A 6,000-nucleotide genomic window follows, 5' to 3' on the forward strand; every position below is an offset into this window, starting at 1 on the left:
TCTCATTGAGATGCACATTCCACTTTGTATTCCCACCCAAAATTAGCACCACTAGTCAACAGTGCTAGCCTGCGGCTATAATGTATGAGAGTGTACAACTGCTTTTTCAGGCGGAGACCCATTAAAATCCCACCTGCACAGAAAACCAAGGGTACCAAGATTCCAAGGGTACCCAAGAAACACAGTGGAGAAACTCTATGGAGATAAAGGGACATGTTTCACCCATGCGTACTTAATGCTTATTTACCCATTGGACCATAAGGTATTCAAATTTTAGAAATTAAAGACAGAAAAGACCTCTTGGGTCATCTTATCCATCTGGGAGTCCTTCTGCTTGCTTGGACACACTTCTGGAATAGATTCTGCAAACGGCTTCTTAGAGAGAAAGTGCTTCGCTTTCTTGACCTGATTTATCATTCTGTGCCTCCAGTTTATACCACCATGGCTGTGGCTTAAATGCACAATGTTTCACGTTGATGGTATCAGTATAAAGCTGAAGTATCACAATGGCAAAGCAGCTTTATTTCTTCATGTTGCATAGGGAGAATGGAGGAGCAAAGGAAATTCATCCTGCAACACTGTTTTCACCTTTCGCTTTTAGCGATGCATACACTGCTTTCTGACTAAGGGCAGCTAATTCCTTTCCCAACTCACTCGGACCACATCCGCACTATACATTTAAAGCACTATTACACCATTTTGACAGCCATGGCATCGCCCAAAGGATCCTGGGAACTGTAATTTGTTAAGGATGTTCTGGTGTGGATGTGACATCTTAGCAAAGGTCAAAATTCAAGTAACACTAGGTCTACATATGCTACTTTGGCCAGGCATTGGTGAGATCCCAGTAATGAAAAGCTATTGTTCTAAGACGTTGGTTTATTGATTATATATAAGAGCCAAACCCAGATTTAGATCTAGAGGATGCATTCTCTAGCTCATGTAGGGTCCTCAGTTTTTCTAAATGAAAAGCAACAATTGGTATCTGTCGGCAGGTTTCTGTGGTAGCTAATGGTGATCATGAAAAATGCTGTGCACACATAAAGTGTATAGCTATTTCATGTGCTTACAAATTCCCAGCTGCAAAAAATACCACCCATGCATAATACCACGCCCCTTACAGATTACAGCATAGTCCAGAATAAAGCTGGGTCACAGCTAGAAAGCAGGAAATAACTGATGTGAAAGCAAGCAGAAAATTCAAGAAAGAAAATCAATCTCCCGGCTATAGGGCAATCTGCAGATATTCAGCATGTGAACAAGGAGGAATTAAGAATCCAGAAAATATCTACTGGGGAGGAACACTGAGGTTGGGCTAATACAAAGGTCAATCAGTTAATCCATGAATTCAAAACACTCCAAGGCAGGGGACAAGCCTGGACTGGACAAGGCCACTGGTGGCTGTTCCATTTGGACTTTCTGGCTGGTCTGGTCAAGATCAGATTTGTTATTCTACTGTACAAATCTTGTCAGACCTGGAGAACAGATGTATCTGACCTGACCTCACAGTTGTAGGCTTACTCAAGCAGGAGCCCAGGGCTTGTGGTATTGGAAATTGAGGGTTGCCTTGTTGTCATTGTGTTCGGAAGAGATAGGGAGTGAACTAGCCTGACAATCAGCATGGTTCCTTGGGGTCAGCCTTGCTATGCAGCCTGGGTGAAGTGGCTACTTTTTAAAGAGAAAGTTTTTGGAATATTAGATTTTTCAAATCTGTTTTGTTTAATAGACAGGAATATTTACAGTACAATATTTATTTCAATTTTCTTCTGCTTAACAATTTATAGAAAACGATTCAAAGAGTAATAAAAGGACTATGAAATAGTATACGAAATCAAAACCTCATATAAAAATAGGGCAGAGCACAACACTTCCATCGCTGTTCCTAAATTGATCCTTTGATGATCTAGATTTAGGGCCCATCCATACCTCAGATTACTGTGGATTGTGAACCCCTTTTAATTCTGCCTCATCCTGCCTCATCCATGTAGCATTCTCCAGCTACTGCTGTCCCACACTTTCGGCTCCTGAAATCAGGAGATTCCCCATGCAATCAATGTAGCTGCCCTATTAAGATTTTCAAAGCATAGGGAATCTCTGGATTTAGGGAGGAGAAAGTATGAGACAGCAGTAGTTGGAGAATGTCACATGGATAAGGGGAAATGTAAAGAGGCACAATGGGTTCACCACCCACCTTATACTGTAACTGAGGTATGGATGGCCTTTAGTGATCCCTTTGTATGAAAGCTGAGATTTGATCAGTCAGCGGCGTGTGAAGGTGTGAGGTTGGCAAGGGAACAGCCCAAAGTCTTTCAGTGATGTTTTCTTTATCTGGTCTTATTATAAGATTAAGCAGAAAACTTAATGTTAAAAGATTAAAGGTAAAGGGACCCCTAACCATTAGGTCCAGTTGTGGCCGACTCTGGGGTTGTGGCGCTCATCTTGCTTTATTGGCCGAGGGAGCCGGCGTACAGCTTCCATGTCATGTGGCCAGCATGTCATGTGGCCAGCTTCTGGCGAACCAGAGCAGCGCACGGAAACGCTGTTTACCTTCCCGCCGGAGTGGTACCTATTTATCTACTTGCACTTTGACGTGCTTTCAAACTGCTAGGTTGGCAGGAGCAGGGACCGAGCAATGGGAGCTGACCCGTCGCAGGGATTCAAACTGCCAACCTTCTGATCGGCAAGTCCTAGGCTCTGTGGTTTAACCCACAGCGCCACCTGCGTCCCTCTGTTAAAAGATTAGCATTTCCCTAATTTATACAAATACAGAATTTGTGAGAAATACCAACGCTTTCCCACAACCAGGCATATAAAGATGCATTCACCAAACAAAGGATAGAGAACTTTACAGCCATGCATACATCATTATATATAACTCAGTGGCAATTTACCCAAATCAATTAGTTAATCAATTAATTGATAGCTGAAGGCCTGTCTTAAAAGTGCAAAGAGAGGTCACATCTGTGTACTCATTTTTGCATTCACTGTTACCCCTGCCCAAATGCACACCATTAATCCTTAGATTCTTGTAGAATTCATTTCTGCATCCTTAGGTTCCTTTTTTTGGAAGTGACAAACTACTTGATATGCAGCACGCGTACCATGCAAATAGTGTTCAAATTTAATTCTGCACCAGCTGCACATACATACATGTGGCATGCAAATGTTGCTAACTGCAAATGGTGCTTATTTTGATTTCAAGTTGATACCTAAAACTGTGAATTATTGCTTGTATATGTATTGTTTTGCTTTCAATTAGTAAATTCTATCTGTATTAATGAAAATAAATACAAATGCCTGAGGTGGAGTTGCAATTTGACTTTCTTCCAATTTAGGTTAAAGTTTCGCACAAGAAGACACGCTGTTCTAAATGGTCCCTCTTCAGCTGAGAAAAAGGGATGGCCGCATATTGACAAGGAGAAAACAGAACATTAAAATAAGGCTAGCATCACAGCACAGAAAGAGACTCTCGCTGCTCCTCTTGCACCAAATACATTGATGCAAATTCACTGGATTTGTTCCAAGAGGGGGGGCTGTTGCAAAACTGCCATCTCTTATGCACATGATTTTATAAAAAGGGTGGAACAACTCCCATACAAGGAAAGATTGGAGCATTTGTGACTTTTTAGTTTAAATAAAGAGGTGACAACAGAAGTGTATGGAATTATGCATGACATGGGAAAAAGTGGAAAGAGAAAAGCTTTCCTTCCCCTCTCACTGGAACTCATGGAAGAATCAGGACAGATAACAGAAAGTACATGCTCCACATAGTTAAACTGTGGATCTCACTCCTACAGAAGGGCAGTGATGGCCACCAACTGGGATGGCTTTAAAAGAGGACTGGTCAGATTAATGGAGGACAAAGCTATTGAAGACCGCCAGTCACAATAATTTGGAACTGTGTGTGAAAAAATAGCAGAAATAACAATACAATGAGTCTAATTGGAAGTCAAATGTGTTTGTTTTGTTTTGTTTCCTTCTTCTTTCCCCCCTTCTTTTTTTCTCATTTTTTTGTACCTCTTTCCTTGGTTTGTTCCTCTTTGATATGCATAGAAAGAGATAAAGAGATAAAAGTTAAATATGAAAACTTGAGTAAGTTAAAAGTGTTGTTTTGTAACTTTTCAATTACTATTTATTTATTGTTAAAATTGGTCAATTGTAACGAACTGATGTAGTAATTACTACGGTTTTTCCCTTTGTTATTGTTGAATTCTAAATAAAGTATTTATTTTTTTTAAAAAAGAAGAAGACTGCTAGCCACAATGACTGTGTTCTATACAGTCGGAGGCATTATGCTTCTGAGTATTGTGGGAATGTTGAGGAAAGTAGGAGAGGATGGTTGATTAAATATTATCTCGCTTCACTCACGCTAGTGAGCAAGCAGCAGAGCACATTCCCTTGCACATTGCTGGAAGTAAGTTGATGGTTTCATTAGAATCATTTAAGTTAAGCATTCCAATCTGGCTTCTCCAGTCTGGATTGTTCTCGGTAAGTTTCCCCTTTTATTTCCCTCTTAAAATAGTAATAGCTATTTAAAAGTAAGAGTAAAGTTTACTTACATTCAGTTCACAGTAGTTATCTGAAGGCAGGCTTTGTCTTGTGGTTACAAGTTACATTTGTAGAGAAAAGAAGTCTGAGCTAGGCCTCAGACTTTCTACCTTGTGGCTTCCATTCTCTGTAAGGATGAGCCATGTGTTGCTGGCTAAGATCCAGAAGAGAAGAAGTCTGAAAGGAGAAAATGGAAAAAGGGAAGATGGCTGCATGGCTAGCCCTTTTACAGGGTCTACTAGGATACATAGCTGTCAACATTTCCCTTTTTTAAAGGGAAATTCCCTTATTCTGAATAGGATTCCTCACAAGAAAACGGAAAAGTTGACAGCTTTGCTAGGGTCATGCCCATCTTCCTGGTCACACATGGGGGTGGGGAGGCTCTAGAGTAGGTAAGACAGGAAGTCCTCCCTGTCTGGGGCAACATCCCCCCGTGTGTCCACTCTAGGCAACAGGAAATGTCATATTTGACTGCTTGGTTGATGGTACATCCCACAAGTATCAGTTGCCAGGAATCACAGGTGGGCTCATGTCCTGCTTGCAGGCTTCCCATAGGAATCTGTTTGGCCACTTTGAGAACTGGATGTTGGACTAGGGTCAGCCTCTGGCTTGATCTGGCAGGGCTCTTATGACTTTATGAAGAACTGCTCCTGTGAGTTGTCTTGTGCAGTCCAAACCAATCCTGATGCAACCAAGCATGCACCAATGCAGGTGTCTAAAGCATCTCCCTAGCTAGATGGCACATCATGTATGCAAACATACTTGAGTGTATAATACATATTCCTCTTCCAGTCCACTGGTACCTATAGGCTGTTTGGAAGTAGGAATTGTACAGTGGAGATAATAATCTTAGCTACTTCTCCCTGCTGAAATGCTGAACACATTGCTGTTTCTCAGCAAGACCCCTTTCCGCAATGCACCCTTCATTTATTTAACATGCCAACCTCCATCCAAGTACTGCAGGGCAGTTTACAATATAAAAACACAATACATAGCATAGTAGCAAACAAAAGCAATTCCCACCCCCAAAGGAGTCCCATGGTCATGACAGCCATGAAGCTCTGAACCACCCCAGAGCTGTTACCTCAACATGGATATTGAAGTCTCCTCAAACAAGCAGTCTGGAAGTCCTCAACAGTGCCTCTGAGACTTAGTTCAGGCAGTTCAGGCAGGAAAACTGCTGGGCAGCAAAGCAGATGGTAAACCAGCAAAATCCCTAATCTGTCCCAATTGCCCAGTGCCAGGAAAACACACTCTGAATCCCCACAACTGCACAGAGAGTGGGCAAATGTCTATAAACCACGGCAATTCCCCATCCCCAACTCTCAAGTTTACCCTGAAGTTGCATTAAGTACACAGGTGGGCACAGCTGGGTGAGACCAGCTCCACCCTGCTCACCCACCCAGGTCTCTTCATCTGCAATCAGATCATGAATAAGGGAGAGCTTATTCA

This window comes from Podarcis tiliguerta (assembly GCF_965153285.1).
Source record: "Podarcis tiliguerta genome assembly, chromosome: 7".
NCBI lineage: Eukaryota > Metazoa > Chordata > Lepidosauria > Squamata > Lacertidae > Podarcis > Podarcis tiliguerta.